This window comes from Oncorhynchus tshawytscha, linkage group LG13, assembly GCF_018296145.1.
Source record: "Oncorhynchus tshawytscha isolate Ot180627B linkage group LG13, Otsh_v2.0, whole genome shotgun sequence".
Lineage (NCBI taxonomy): Eukaryota > Metazoa > Chordata > Actinopteri > Salmoniformes > Salmonidae > Oncorhynchus > Oncorhynchus tshawytscha.
This window is the reverse complement of record NC_056441.1, coordinates 79,620,503-79,636,970: the sequence shown is the minus strand read 5'-3', so window position 1 is coordinate 79,636,970 and position 16,468 is coordinate 79,620,503. Positions and strand designations below refer to the sequence as shown.

General features: G+C 47.0%; 1 long non-coding RNA gene across 1 annotated transcript; it reads left to right on the top strand.

The window, feature by feature from the left end:
• The first annotated feature begins 9,633 nt into the window (after positions 1–9,633).
• On the top strand, positions 9,634–10,692 carry LOC112265989. The gene is made up of 3 exons (XR_002955870.2): positions 9,634–9,876; positions 10,006–10,114; positions 10,433–10,692. It is a non-coding gene; the product is annotated as an uncharacterized LOC112265989 (long non-coding RNA).
• Positions 10,693–16,468: the final 5,776 nt, after the last annotated feature.

The window sequence follows — 16,468 nt, the reverse complement described above, 5'->3', positions numbered from 1 at the left end:
CTGTACGGAGCCAATGTAGCCCAACTTCTCAAAATCAGTCCAACAATGTGTTTGCTGCAAGCTTGTCTACTTCTCTCATTGATTGAGACAGGTGAGTGTCATCATGACATGTGACACCTTGGCGAGGAGCCACCTGTCTCAATCAATGAGAGAAGATTTGAAATAGACATGATGGGTGTGTACATATTGTTGGATTACTTCACAGATCAAAACATTTATTTATTTTAAATAACGCAAACGCACCACCTGCAACAGGACCCAAATCGAGAACAAACACATTATCGCCAAGTTAAGGTTGGTCAAAAAATACTCTGTGCTATACCAAACAGTACCTAACCTGGAACTCCCAGGAAGGGATAAGGTTGGTTGATTTAACCAAAAATATTTCATTAAATCACATTATCTGCTGTAACAATCTGTAGATAGCAAATATTATGATTATTATTACCATGAGTATTTATCCTGCTACTAGTAACTTCTACCCATTCTATTACCTATTTAGATTTTTATATTAGGATTATTATTACCATTGGTATTTATCCTGCTACTAGTAACTTTTACCCCTGTTTACACGTACAGTGTCTTCGGAAAGTCTTCAGACCCCTTGACTTTTTACACATTTTGTTACGTAACATTTTTTTTTTCACTAATCAATCTGCACACAATACCCCATAATGACAAAGCAAAAACAGGTTTTTAGAAAATTAGTAGTATTTTGTTGAAGCAGTGACTACAGCCTTGAGTCTTCTTGGGTATCGTCCTTTTATTATCCATTCATAGTGTGTTCTTGTCCTTAAACGCCATTTTAAAATGTGTGTGATATTGCAACAAATTTCCCCCAAGGGGACAATAAAGGCAGTAAAGTAAAGAATGTTCCAGCCCAGATTGACCTCATCAGCCATCTGTTCACTCACCGGACCCCAGACTCATCCCAATCAATCATGTCATTGTCATCAGGAAAGGGTGTGTGTGTGTGTGTGTGTGTGTGTTTATTGACTGTATCATCCGCCTGTGTGTATCAAGACTACAGTGGTCTGGCTGATGTGTCTGGCTAACGCTGTGGAGCTGGTGGGGGTGAGCAAAGACAGCTGGGATGACGTATGGGAGGCAGAATGACCATGATCCCTTTCCTGAGACACACATGCTCAGACTCATTGATGTCATTGGTATACCACACACACACACACACACACACACACACACACCCTGCACTTTCAGATGGCCTCCTATGTGTTTCTGACTACGTATTTATGCGTGTCAGGCGGTGCTCTGGGCAGGTACGGTGCGCTGGGCAGGTACGGTGCGCTGTGCAGGTACGGTGCGCTGGGCAGGTACGGTGCGCAAGAAGCTGATGGGTTTTAAACTTTTTATGGACCCCGTTCCTGTCTGTGAGTGAGAGCCTGAGAGTCGGCGTGGTCATCTGTGAGCAGTGGGTATCTGCCTGTGAGTACCTGAGTGTACCGGTGTGGAAGAGATACACCCCTTAACCATGGAATGGAGAAATGCAGAACACCCAGGCCATGCACAGCCTGGCTCAGAGAGTGGACAAGATACACCAGCTGTCACTCATTCTGTGTCATTAACACCATTGTCACAAGTAAATGACTCCCTCTTTCTGAACTCCCTCTTTATGGATCCTTTTGGCTAAGTCACTACACCCCACTTCCTTTTTTCTCATGTGAGAATGTTCTTGATATTCTATCCTGTGGTTACTGATGACGCTTTACCATATGAGTTAATGACGTGTGTACACTGTCTGTTCTATCCTGTGGTTACTGATGACGCTTTACCATATGAGTTAATGACGTGTGTACACTGTCTGTTCTATCCTGTGGTTACTGATGAAGCTTTACCATATGACTTAATTAAATCAAATCAACTGTTATTAGTCACATGAGCCGAATACATCATGTGTGGACCTTAAGGTGAAATGCTTACGTACAAGCCCTTAACCAACAAGAGGCAATGTTGGAAAAAAAATACAGCAGTAAAATAACAGGAGTGGGGCTATATACAGGGTGTTACGGTACAGAGTCAATGTGGAGGCTATATACAGGGTGTTACGGTACAGAGTCAATGTGGAGGCTATATACAGGGTGTTACGGTACAGAGTCAATGTGGAGGCTATATACAGGGTGTTACGGTACAGAGTCAATGTGGAGGCTTTATACAGGGTGTTACGGTACAGAGTCAATGTGGAGGCTATATACAGGGCGTTACGGTACAGAGTCAATGTGGAGGATATATACAGAGTCTTACGGTACAGAGTCAATGTGGAGGCTATATACAGGGTCTACCGGTACAGAGTCAATGTGGAGGCTATATACAGGGGGTATCGGTACAGAGTCAATGTGGAGGCTATATACAGGGTCTACCGGTACAGAGTCCATGTGGAGGCTATATACAGGGGTACCAGTATAGAGTCAATGTGCAGGGTACCGGTTAGTCGAGGTAATATGTACATGTAGGTAGAGTTATTAAAGAGACTATGCATAGATTACAACAGAGAGTAGCAGCAGTGTAAAAGTGGTGGGGTGGGGGCAATGCAAGTCGTCTGGGTAGCCATTCGTTTAGCTGTTCAGGAGTCTTATGGCTTGGAGGTAGAAGCTGTTTAGAAGCCTTTGGACGGAGACTTGGCGCTCCGATACCGCTTGCCGTGCGGTAGCAGAAAGACCAGCCTATGACTAGGGTGGCTGGAGTCTGACAATTTTTAGGCATGGTATTGAGGTCCTGGATGGCAGGAAGTTTGGCCCAGGTATGTACTGGTCCGTACGCAGTATCCTCTGTAATGCTTTGCGGTCGGAGGCCGAGCGGTTGCCGTACCAGGCAGTGATGTAACTAGTCAGGATGCTCTCGATGGTGCAGCTGTAGAACCTTTTGTAGAACTCATGGACGCTTAGTAAAGCTCAAACCAACTTTATTCACCCACTGGGTCAGCTGCTTAAAACACAAAACATTTTCACACAATCACTGGTATTTAACCCTTTCTCCTATGCCGAGCCCCTCCTAACACATCTGTACAGCTAATACACCTCTTTTGCTAACCAGAAGTTTAGTGATATATGTTCTTCCTCACTTCATATAACCTGACCTCTGCCCAAAATCCTCACTCCTCCCCAGCTCATGGCTGTCATGTTGACTTGTACCAGACTGTGGCTCTTCTCCTTCAATATGATCCCTGATGGCTAACAATAACATATCCTGACAGAATGTAAACTTTCTACATTCCCCTCTCTCCCTCAGCGAAATGGTTAAAGAGACTTCATATATTCAAGTTTAGAACTCAACCCGTCAACAGCCTCCCATATGCCACATAGCTTCCATTGATCAGACTGTTGCAAGTGAATAAGCTATATGGTGATTAAACCGTTTTCTCTCTTTCAGTTTGGACATGATAGACTATATCTCAGTGAACTGTGAGCCAGTGAAGGCAATGATTGATGACCTCATTCAGAGACTGTTTGACGCCCTGCAGATATCCCTCATGATCTCCAAACAAAGTAAACCCTGGATCCTCACATGAAATATATGCATTTAAATCAAATGTACTGTATATATGCAAATCTCCCAGTGACACCAGTCAGTGGAGGCTGCTGAGGGGAGGACGGCTCATAGTAATGGCTGGAATGGAGTCAATGGAAACCATATGTTTGATACTATTCAATTGACTCCATTCCAGATATTATTATGAGCTGTCCTCCCCTCAGCAGCCTCCACTGACACCAGTGAATGATTGTTGATGTAACTTGTGTGCAGGGGCTTTACGACAGTTTAGTTCACATCACAGAACAAGTGTCACATATTCTTTCTCTTTCTCTTTTATTCTATTTTCATTGTTCTTTACTTTCCTGTCCCTCTCCCTCCCCATTTCTCCCCCTGTTCTCCCCCCTCCTGGCTATACCCAGGACATAGACAGTTTTGCGACTGAGGCCATGGAGACCTGGCTAGCCACTATAGCTAAGATGAAGACCTGGCTAGCCACTATAGCTAACACCAGACACAGATGAAGACCTGGCTAGCCACTATAGCTAACACCAGACACAGATGAAGACCTGGCTAGCCACTATAGCTAACACCAGACACAGATGAAGACCTGGCTAGCCACTCACAGACCGTGTGCCCTCAGACCTCTACTCCACCACTACCACATATATACAGTACAAAATGCATGTGTATGTGTGTGTATAATGCGTATGCTATCTTGTGTGTGTGTGTGTGTGTGTGTGTGTGTATAGGCATGTGTCTTTGCCCATGTTTGTGTTGCTTCACAGTCCCAGCTGTTCCATAAGGTGGTTTTTAATCTGTTTTTTAAATCTAATTGTACTGCTTTCATGAATTACTTGATGTGGAATAGAGCTCCATGCAGTCATGGCTCTATTTAGTACTGTGCGCCTTCCATAGTCTGTTCTGGATTTGGGGATTGTGGCATTGTGGCATTTTTATCATTCTGGACCTCTTGTGGCATGTCTTGTGGGATATGCGTGGGTGTCTGAGCTGTGCACCAGTTGTTCAAACAGACAGCTCGGTGCTTTCAACATGTCAATACCTCTCATAAATACAAGCAGTGATGAAGTCAATCTCTCCTCCACTTTGAGCCAGGAGAGATTGACATGCATATTATTAATATTAGCTCTCTGTGTACATCCAAGGGCCAGCCGTGCTGCCCTGTTCTGAACCAATTGCAAGTCCTTTTTTTGTGGCACCTGACCACATGACTGAACAGTAGTCCAGATGCAACAAACATAGGGCCTGTAGGACCTGCCTTGTTGACAGTGCTGTTAAGAAGGTAGAAACTAGGGCCTGTAGGACCTGCCTTGTTGACAGTGCTGTTAAGAAGGTAGAAACTAGGGCCTGTAGGACCTGCCTTGTTGACAGTGCTGTTAAGAAGGTAGAAACTAGGGCCTGTAGGACCTGCCTTGTTGACAGTGCTGTTAAGAAGGTAGAAACTAGGGCCTGTAGGACCTGCCTTGTTGACAGTGCTGTTAAGAAGGTAGAAACTAGGGCCTGTAGGACCTGCCTTGTTGACAGTGCTGTTAAGAAGGTAGAAACTAGGGCCTGTAGGACCTGCCTTGTTGACAGTGCTGTTAAGAAGGTAGAAACTAGGGCCTGTAGGACCTGCCTTGTTGACAGAGCTGTTAAGAAGGTAGAAACTAGGGCCTGTAGGACCTGCCTTGTTGACAGTGCTGTTAAGAAGGTAGAAACTAGGGCCTGTAGGACCTGCCTTGTTGACAGTGCTGTTAAGAAGGTAGAAACTAGGGCCTGTAGGACCTGCCTTGTTGACAGTGCTGTTAGGAAAGTAGAAATTAGGGCCTGTAGGACCTGCCTTGTTGATAGAGCTGTTAAGAAGGTAGAAACTAGGGCCTGTAGGACCTGCCTTGTTGATAGTGCTGTTAAGAAGGTAGAAACTAGGGCCTGTAGGACCTGCCTTGTTGATAGTGCTGTTAAGAAGGTAGAAACTAGGGCCTGTAGGACCTGCCTTGTTGACAGTGCTGTTAAGAAGGTAGAAACTAGGGCCTGTAGGACCTGCCTTGTTGACAGTGCTGTTAAGAAGGCAGAAACTAGGGCCTGTAGGACCTGCCTTGTTGACAGTGCTGTTAAGAAGGTAGAAACTAGGGCCTGTAGGACCTGCCTTGTTGACAGTGCTGTTAAGAAGGTAGAAACTAGGGCCTGTGTGACCTGCCTTGTTGACAGTGCTGTTAGGAAAGTAGAAATTAGGGCCTGTAGGACCTGCCTTGTTGATAGAGCTGTTAAGAAGGTAGAAACTAGGGCCTGTAGGACCTGCCTTCTTGACAGTGCTGTTAAGAAGGTAGAAACTAGGGCCTGTGTGACCTGCCTTGTTGACAGTGCTGTTAGGAAAGTAGAAATTAGGGCCTGTAGGACCTGCCTTGTTGATAGAGCTGTTAAGAAGGTAGAAACTAGGGCCTGTAGGACCTGCCTTGTTGACAGTGCTGTTAAGAAGGTAGAAACTAGGGCCTGTAGGACCTGCCTTGTTGATAGTGCTGTTAAGAAGGAGAAACTAGGGCCTGTAGGACCTGCCTTGTTGACAGTGCTGTTAAGAAGGTAGAAACTAGGGCCTGTGTGACCTGCCTTGTTGACAGTGCTGTTAGGAAAGTAGAAATTAGGGCCTGTAGGACCTGCCTTGTTGACAGTGCTGTTAAGAAGGCAGAAACTAGGGCCTGTAGGACCTGCCTTGTTGACAGTGCTGTTAAGAAGGCAGAAACTAGGGCCTGTAGGACCTCCTTGTTGACAGTGCTGTTAAGAAGGTAGAAACTAGGGCCTGTAGGACCTGCCTTGTTGACAGTGCTGTTAAGAAGGTAGAAACTAGGGCCTGTAGGACCTGCCTTGTTGACAGTGCTGTTAAGAAGGTAGAAACTAGGGCCTGTGTGACCTGCCTTGTTGACAGTGCTGTTAGGAAAGTAGAAATTAGGGCCTGTAGGACCTGCCTTGTTGACAGTGCTGTTAAGAAGGCAGAAACTAGGGCCTGTAGGACCTGCCTTGTTGACAGTGCTGTTAAGAAGGCAGAAACTAGGGCCTGTAGGACCTGCCTTGTTGACAGTGCTGTTAAGAAGGTAGAAACTAGGGCCTATAGGACCTGCCTTGTTGACAGTGCTGTTAAGAAGGCAGAAACTAGGGCCTGTAGGACCTGCCTTGTTGACAGTGCTGTTAAGAAGGCAGAAACTAGGGCCTGTAGGACCTGCCTTGTTGACAATGCTGTTAAGAAGGTAGAGCAATGCTTTATCATGAACATACTTCTCCCATCTTAGCTACTGCTGTATCAATATGTTTTGACCATGACAGTTTACAATCCAGGGTTACTCTAAGCAGTTTAGTCACCTCAACCTGCTCAATTTCCACATAATTCATTGCACAATTTAGTTGAGGTTTAGGGTTTAGTGAATGATTTGTCTCAAATACAATGCTTTTTGTTTCAGAAATATTTAGGACTAACTTATTCCTTGCCACCCACTCTGAAACTAACTGCAACTCTTTGTTAAGTTTTGCAGTAATTTCAGTCGCTGTAGTAGCTGACATGAATAGTGTTGAGTCATCCGCATACATAGACACACTGGCTTTCCTCAAAGCCAGTGGCAATTCATTAGAAAAGATTGAAAAAAGTAAAGGGCCTAGATAGCTACCTTGGGGAATTCCTGATTCTACCTGGATTATGTTGGAGAGGCTTCCATTAAAGAACACCCTGTCACACCCTGAACTGTTTCACCTGTCCTTGTTATTGTCTCCACCTCATCCAGGTGTCTCTTGTTTTCCCCAGTGTATTTATCCCTGTGTTTCCTGTCTCTCTGTGTCAGTGTATTTATCCCTGTAATGCTCCGGGTGTCGTGGGTGTGGAGTCAGACGCAGGAGACAGAGAGTGCAAGGCTGTGCTCTTTTAATGCACCAACGCACCACAGGGTGCTCACAATAATAACGGCCCGAAACACGGGGAATGAGAAAGGTACAACTGAAATTTCACGACCAGGAACAAACACGTTCCTCTACATTAGAGCCGAAGGTTACAATCATTAATCCCGCACAACAACCAGGCGGGCCAGCTGTCTAATAAAGACAAACTAATCATTCACCAACAGGTGCTACCAATAAACATACAAGGAGCTAATAGGCCGGTGACGATGACCGCCGAGCGCCACCCGACCGGGAAGGGAAACCACCCTCGGTCGGACTCGTGACAATCCCTGTGTTTCCTGTCTCTCTGTACCAGTGCATTTATCCCTGTGTTTCATGTCTCTCTGTACCAGTGCATTTATCCCTGTGTTTCCTGTTTCCCTGTACCAGTGCATTTATCCCTGTGTTTCCTGTCTCTCTATGCCAGTGTAATTATCCCTGTGTTTCATGTCTCTCTGTGTCAGTGTATTTATCCCTGTGTTTCCTGTCTCTCTGGGCCAGTGTATTTATCCCTGTGTTTCCTGTCTCTCTGTGCCATTTCGTCTTGTATGTTTCCAAGTCAACCAGCATTTTTCCCTTTCGCCTGCTTTTTGCATTTCAACTTTTTCTAGTCCTCCCGGTTTTGACCCTTGTCCATTTCTGGACTTTGTACCTGCCTGCCTGACCTTTCTGCCTGCCTGACCTTTCTGCCTGCCTTGACCTTTCTGCCTGCCTTGACCATGAGCCTGTCTGCCACTCTGTACCTCCTGGACTCTGTACACGCCTACCTGACCTTTCTGCCTGCCTTGACCCTGAGCCTGTCTGCCACTCTGTACCTCCTGGACTCTGTACACGCCTACCTGACCTTTCTGCCTGCCTTGACCCTGAGCCTGTCTGCCACTCTGTACCTCCTGGACTCTGTACACGCCTACCTGACCTTTCTGCCTGCCTTGACCCTGAGCCTGTCTGCCACTCTGTACCTCCTGGACTCTGTACACGCCTACCTGACCTTTCTGCCTGCCTTGACCCTGAGCCTGTCTGCCACTCTGTACCTCCTGGACTCTGTACACGCCTACCTGACCTTTCTGCCTGCCTTGACCCTGAGCCTGTCTGCCACTCTGTACCTCCTGGACTCTGTACACGCCTACCTGACCTTTCTGCCTGCCTTGACCCTGAGCCTGTCTGCCACTCTGTACCTCCTGGACTCTGTACACGCCTACCTGACCTTTCTGCCTGCCTTGACCATGAGCCTGTCTGCCACTCTGTACCTCCTGGACTCTGATCTGGTTTTGACCTTTTTGCCTGTCCACGACCATTCTCTTGCCTACCCCTTTGAATTAATAAACATTGTAAGACTCCAAACATTTGCCTCCTGTGTCTGCATCTGGGTCTCGCCTTGTGCCTTGACACATCCTCTGTGTTCTGTTAGACAGGTAACTCTTATCCACAATATAGCAGGGGGTGTAAAGACATAACACAAGTTTGCCAGTAACATAACACAAGTTTGCAGCAGACTATGATCGTTAATGTCAAAGGCTGCACTGAGGTCGAACAAAACAGCCCCCACAATCTTTTTATCATTAATTTCTCTCAGCCAAACATCAGTCATTTGTGTTAGTGCTGTGCTTGTTGATGGCCTTAGTGTTGCTTTGATGTTTGTGTGACGTTCCATATATCCAGCCCCAGTTCTGTAATGCTGTCTGAGCGTTGCTGTAATGTTTGTGTGATGTGTTGTATAGATCCTTCCCCAGTTCAAGGCGGTTCCAGAACCTTCTGCTGAGGGTGTAGCAGGAGGAGGTCTGGACTCTCTGTCCTGGCCAAGTAGGACAAACTAGAGCTGATGCTCAAAGAGCAGGTACACACACAGAGCGCAAACACACCCTTTTACAAACACTCTTGCACAAACAAACACACATTAACACAGATACTCATTCCCTATTCCCACGTTTCTCTCTCTCCTCTAGGTGTAGATGATGCTCTCTGGGACCAGTAATGCTGAGAGTCATATCCAGGCCTACAGGCTGGAGCTGGACAGGTTCAAGGCTCGTTGGGACCAGCTGAAGCCCAGAGACTAGATCATAGAGACGGGAGACGAAGCAGCCCTGCTGGCTTCTGTCCAAACTATCAGAGACAAGAGACAGGAGTTCCAGGAGCTGGAGGTCACACACACACACGCACACACACACGCTGCTGTAGGTTGCACACACACGCACGCATGCATGCACGCACGTACGCTCACACACACACACACACACACACACTGCTGTAGGTTACACACACACACACACACACACACACGCCAAGTCAACTGTAGTTTCAATCCTTCAGTTTTCTGTGTACTAATGACTGTTTTCACTTTAAGTTGGAGGCTCCAGACTTCTCCCTGGCGGAGGAGACCATCAGAGACATGGAGGAGTATGGACAGATGTGGTCTCTGTATGAGGACTGGCAGGAGGGCTTCCAGGAGAAGGCCAATGAGGACTAGATCACATTCAGGTTAGGAGTTTGACATCAGAGAGGTGTCAGGAAAGGTTTGGGGTTTGATTTGATATTGTCATCTCCACCTCGTTTGTCTTCACTGGCTAATTCGTGGTTGAATAAACAGTGTGTGTGTGTGTTTTGCAGGAGTAAGACCTATGTGTTTGAGGAGTTCCTGTTTACGTGACAGGAAAGAATGAGGAAGCTTGAGCAGCACACCAGTTTGTCTGTCAAAGTACAGGGAGAAGTTGACAAGGTGAGGGGTAGAAAGAGACGGAGAACGGTGGAGGATAGTCTCCTCTGCGAAGCAGGGACGTTAAAGTGTATTCTGTCTATCTGTGTGTATATCAATCACTCAATCACATTCATGTATAACAACCTTTTTACATCAGCAGATGTCACAAAGTACTTATACAGAGACCCAGACTAAAACCACAAACAGCAAACAATGAAGATGTAGAAGCACGGTGGCTAGTAAAAACTCCCTAGAAAGGCAGGAACCTAGGAAGAAACCGAGAGGAACCAGGCTTTGAGGGGTAGCTGTTTTACCTAGTGTTACCTTGTGTGTGTCCAGGTGAGCCTGTGGGAGGTGCGTCTGTCTGATCTAGATGAGTACCTGGTCAGTCTGAATGCCATCCAGAGGCGCTGGGTCTACCTGGAGCCCGTGTTCGGACAGGGAGCTCTGCCCAGGGAACAAGCCCGTTTGAAATAAATCGACGAGGACTTCAGGCACACCTGTCCCTGTGTACGGTTCTCTTTTTTCTGGTCCATTGTCCGTGTGTGTGTGTGTGTGTGTGTGTGTGTGTGTGTGTGAGCGTGTGTGTGTGTGTGTGAGCGTGTGTGTGTGTGTCAGGTCCATTATGGCTGACATCCAGAGAGACAGCATGGTGACGTCTCTGAGCTCTCAGGACGGCATCAGAAACTCCCCCATCACCATCTTAGACCAGCTCCAGCGCTGCCTGAAATCACTAGAGGTACCGAACGATCAACTACCAACCAAGCTCTCCGACTGAGGGAGAGGCCACGGTGATGTGGGGACCGGCTGGGGAGGAGAAGCTCTCCGACTGAGGGAGAAGCCACGGTGATGTGGGGACCGGCTGGGGAGGAGAAGCTCTCTGTCTAAGGGAGAGGCCACGGTGATGTGGGGACCGGCTGGGGAGGAGAAGCTCTCCGACTGAGGGAGAGGCCACGGTGATGTGGGGACCGGCTGGGGAGGAGAAGCTCTCCGACTGAGGGAGAAGCCACGGTGATGTGGGGACCGGCTGGGGAGGAGAAGCTCTCCGACTGAGGGAGAGGCTACGGTGATAACAGCTAAGTATTAGATACAGTCCTGGGGGAGACATGACTAGGGCCAGATCTAAAAGGATCTTCTCAATACCGTAATGGTATTATCAACAACCACAGCAACGAGTCTGGGCCTCCATCTGATCAGAATCCTTGAACAATATGGGTAAAAGGGAGACATTTTGAGACATAGGGTTTGTGTTGCTAGTATGGTCTGTGTTGGTAGTATGGTCTGTGTTGGTAGTATGGTCTGTGTTGGTAGTAGGGTCTGTGTTGGTAGTAGGGTCTGTGTTGGTAGTATGGTCTGTGTTGGTAGTATGGTCTGTGTTGGTAGTATGGTCTGTGTTGGTAGTATGGTCTGTGTTGTTAGTAGGTTCTGTGTTGGTAGTAGGGTCTGTGTTGGTAGTATGGTCCCTTACAGAGTCAAGTGTGTTGAAGCTGAAGCTGACCCTGAACATCGTCCATAACATCAGTGTGGTGAAGCTGAAGCTGACCCTGAACATTGTCCATAACAACAGTGTGGTGAAGCTGAAGCTGACCCTGAACATCGTCCATAACATCAGTGTGTTGAAGCTGAAGCTGACCCTGAACATCGTCCATAACATCAGTGTGTTGAAGCTGAAGCTGACCCTGAACATCGTCCATAACATCAGTGTGTTGAAGCTGAAGCTGACCCTGAACATCGTCCATAACATCAGTGTGTTGAAGCTGAAGCTGACCCTGAACATCGTCCATAACATCAGTGTGGTGAAGCTGAAGCTGACCGTGAACATCGTCCATAACATCAGTGTGGTGAAGCTGAAGCTGACCCTGAACATCGTCCATAACATCAGTTTGTTGAAGCTGAAGCTGACCCTGAACATCGTCCATAACATCAGTGTGTTGAAGCTGAAGCTGACCCTGAACATCGTCCATAACATCAGTGTGGTGAAGCTGAAGCTGACCGTGAACATCGTCCATAACATCAGTGTGGTGAAGGAGATGTGTGAGGTGGAGGTGAGCAGCCCTGGTGCCTGGGCTTGGAGGAAACGGCTCCGTCTCTACGTCAACAACTACAAACGCTGCTCCATACAAATGGTCAACACTCTCTTCAGCTACACATTCGAGTAGCAGGTACCAAAACCTCTATACAGATACACTTCTGACCGCAGGAAACACCTCATCTACACACATACACGACTAAATGACAGTTCTGCACACTTCAGGACCAGGCAACAGTTCATCTACAATGCTATACAGTACAGCACCACTGGGGGGCGATGTTCACCCAGAGATAAGGACCCCTCTCTGAATGACTCAATTAGCACTGCAACACTGTGTGCTGCAGTCTCTCTGCAAAGTCTGCCTCAACACACTGTCATCCTCTCTCTCTCTCCCTGTCTCTTTCCCTCTATCCTCTCCCCTATCTCTCCCTGGGTAATGCGGCTAAGCTTGTCCACACCCTCATGACTGATAAGTGTTATCTGACCCAGGCGATGATGATGGGTTTGGGAGGAAACCCCTACAACCCTGCTGGCATCGACATAAATAAATGATGCATAAATTAAGATAGATAAATAGATAAATAAATAAAGGGTAAATAAATAAAGGATGAATAAATAAATAAACGATGGATAAATAAGGGGTGGATAACTAAATAAACACATTAATTAATAAAGGATAGATAAATGAAAAAAAAGGATGAATAAATCAAGTAAATAAATAAAAGACAGATGAATGAATGAATGGTATGTTGAAGGGTACAGATGTGAAGTCTATGGGACATATCTTTGTGGGGTTGCTGACGTGTGGGGCTTGGGGCTGCTTTGATGAGTTCAACAGCCTGGAGGAGGCTGTCTAGTGTCCATGCAGATACAGGCCATCCAGAACTCCCTGAAGAAGCACAGGACCAGCTGTGAACACACACACAGTCACACTGTCATGCTTGCACGCAGACTGGAATTTTAAACTTGTTTCCTTTTCTCTCTGTCTGTCTGTCTGTCTGTCCCGCCCACCCGCCTCTGTCTCTCCCCCCGCCCTCCTCTGTCTCTCTCTCCCGCCCTCCTCTGTCTCTCTGTTTCTCTCTCTCCAGCCCCTCTGCCCTGCCCTTCTCTGTCTCTCCCTCCCCGCCTTCCTCTGTCTCTCTGTCTCTCCCTCCCGCCTTCCTCTGTCCCTCTGTCTCTCCCTCCCTCTGCCCTCCTCTGTCTCTCTGTCTCTCTGTCTCTCTCTCCCGCCCACCCTCCTCTGTCTCTATGTCTCTCCCGCCCGCCCTCCTCTGTCTCTCCTGCCCGCCCTCCTCTGTCTCTCTGTCTCTCCCTCTTCCCTCCTCTGTCTCTCTGTCTCTCCCGCCCTCCTCTCTCTCCCACCCTCCTCTGTCTCTCTCTCTGCCCTCCTCTGTCTCTCTGTCTCTTTATCTATCTCTCCCGCCCAGCTGCTGTGATGACACACTGGTATTTCACCCAATAGCTATGAGAGTCAAAATCAGGTTTTTTTCAAGTTATTTGTGGATCTGTGTAATCTGAGGGAAATATGTGTCTCTAATATGGTCATACATTTGGCATTAGTTTAGGAAGTGCAGCTCAGTTTCCACCTCATGTTGTGGGCAGTGAGCACATAGTCTGTCTTCTCTTGAGAGCCAGGTCTGCCTACTGTGGCCCTAACCCATCTGGACAAGAGGAATACCTATGTGAGAATGCTGTTCATCGACTACAGCTCGGCATTCAACACCATAGTACCCTCCAAGCTCGTCATCAAGCTCGAGACCCTGGGTCTCGACCCCGCCCTATGCAACTGGGTACTGGACTTCCTGACGGGCCGCCCCCAGGTGGTGAGGGTAGGCAACAACATCTCCACCCCGCTGATCCTCAACACTGGGGCCCCACAAGGGTGCGTTCTGAGCCCTCTCCTGTACTCCCTGTTCACCCACGATTGCGTGGCCACGCACGCCTCCAACTCAATCATCAAGTTTGCGGACGACACAACAGTGGTAGGCTTGATTACCAACAACGACGAGACGGCCTACAGGGAGGAGGTGAGGGCCCTCGGAGTGTGGTGTCAGGAAAATAACCTCACACTCAACGTCAACAAAACTAAGGAGATGATTGTGGACTTCAGGAAACAGCAGAGGGAACACCCCCTATCCACATCGATGGAACAGTAGTGGAGAGGGTAGCAAGTTTTAAGTTCCTCGGCATACACATCACAGACAAACTGAATTGGTCCACTCACACAGACAGCATCGTGAAGAAGGCGCAGCAGCGCCTCTTCAACCTCAGGAGGCTGAAGAAATTCGGCATGTCACCAAAAGCACTCACAAACTTCTACAGATGCACAATCGAGAGCATCCTGGCGGGCTGTATCACCGCCTGGTACGGCAACTGCTCCGCCCACAACCGTAAGGCTCTCCAGAGGGTAGTGAGGTCTGCACAACGCATCACCGGGGGCAAACTACCTGCCCTCCAGGACACCTACACCACCCGATTTTACAGGAAGGCCATAAAGATCATCAAGGACATCAACCACCCGAGCCACTGCCTGTTCACCCCGCTATCATCCAGAAGGCGAGGTCAGTACAGGTGCATCAAAGCTGGGACCGAGAGACTGAAAAACAGCTTCTATCTCAAGGCCATCAGACTGTTAAACAGCCACCACTAACATTGAGTGGTTGCTGCCAACACACTGTCACTGACACTGACTCAACTCCAGCCACTTTAATAATGGGAATTGATGGGAAATTATGTAAATATATCACTAGCCACTTTAAACAATGCTACCTTATATAATGTTACTTACCCTACATTATTCATCTCATATGCATACGTATATACTGTACTCTATATCATCGACTGCATCCTTATGTAATACATGTATCACTAGCCACTTTAACTATGCCACTTTGTTTACATACTCATCTCAGATGTATATACTGTACTCGATACCATCTACTGTATCTTGCCTATGCTGCTCTGTACCATCACTCATTCATATATCCTTATGTACATATTCTTTATCCCCTTACACTGTGTATAAGACAGTAGTTTTGGAATTGTTAGTTAGATTACTTGTTGGTTATTACTGCATTGTCGGAACTAGAAGCACAAGCATTTCGCTACACTCGCATTAACATCTGCTAACCATGTGTATGTGACAAATAAAATTTGATTTGATTTCAATAGCAAGGCTATGCTCACTGAGTCTGTACATAGTCAAATCTTTCCTTAAGTTTGGGTCAGTCACATTGGTCAGGTACTCTGCCACTGTGTACTCTCTGTTTAGGGCCAATAGCATTCTAGTTTGCTCAGTTTTTGTTAATTCTTTCCAATGTGTCAAGTAATTATCTTTTTGTTTTCTCGTGATTTGGTTGGGTCTAATTGTGTTGCTGTCTTTGGGCTCTGTGGGGTCTGTTTGTGTACCAGCCGGGTTCAACATTATAAACACCCCCAGTTAGGGTCCACCTGACAGGCAGTGAGGGGGGAGGAAATAGAGACAGAGAGAGAGAGACCGAGAGACACACTCTCTATCTGTCTGTCTCTCTCTCTGTCTCTCCCGCCCGCCCTTCCTCTCTCTCTCTTTCTCTTTCTCTCTCTGTCTCGCTCTCTCTGTCTCTGTCTCTCTCTATCACCCCCCTCTCTATCACCAATCTTGAACCGGGCTGGTAAGGGTTATGGAGGAAGACAGCAGCTGCCTGACAACCTGAAGCAGCTGTTCAGGCCCGTGGTCATGTCCCGAACAGACATCGAGCTCATCGCTGAGGTCATCCTCTAGTCGGATGGCTTCAAAGACAAAGAGATACTGGGACGCAAGCTGGTCTCCATCTTCAACCTCACCAGGTGCGTGTATTTGTGTTATTTCTTTCTTATTTTAAAAGGATAGTGCAACATTTGGACAGCTAAGCCCCTTTGCAACATATCTAGAGTCAGATGAACTCATGGATATCATTTGTATGTCTCTGTGTGCAGTAAATGTTCTTCAAACTGCACATAGAGACAAATGGTATGCATGAGTTCATCTGACTAGAAAAGAGGCTTGATTACTAAAATCTCCCACTATCCCTTTAATACAGTGGGGAGAACAAGTATTTGATACACTGACGATTTTGCAGGTTTTCCTACTTACAAAGCATGTAGAGGTCTATACATTTTTATCATAGGTACACTCCAACTGTGAGAGACGGAATCTAAAACAAAAATCCAGAAAATCACATTGTATGATTTTGAAGTAATTCATTTACATTTTATTGCATAAGTATTGTGTCTGTATGTCTCTGTACCTGTTTGTGGGGAGACGTTTTATTACCATACAGCCTTATTCTACAATGGCTTATATTGTTTTTTCCCCCCTCATCAAT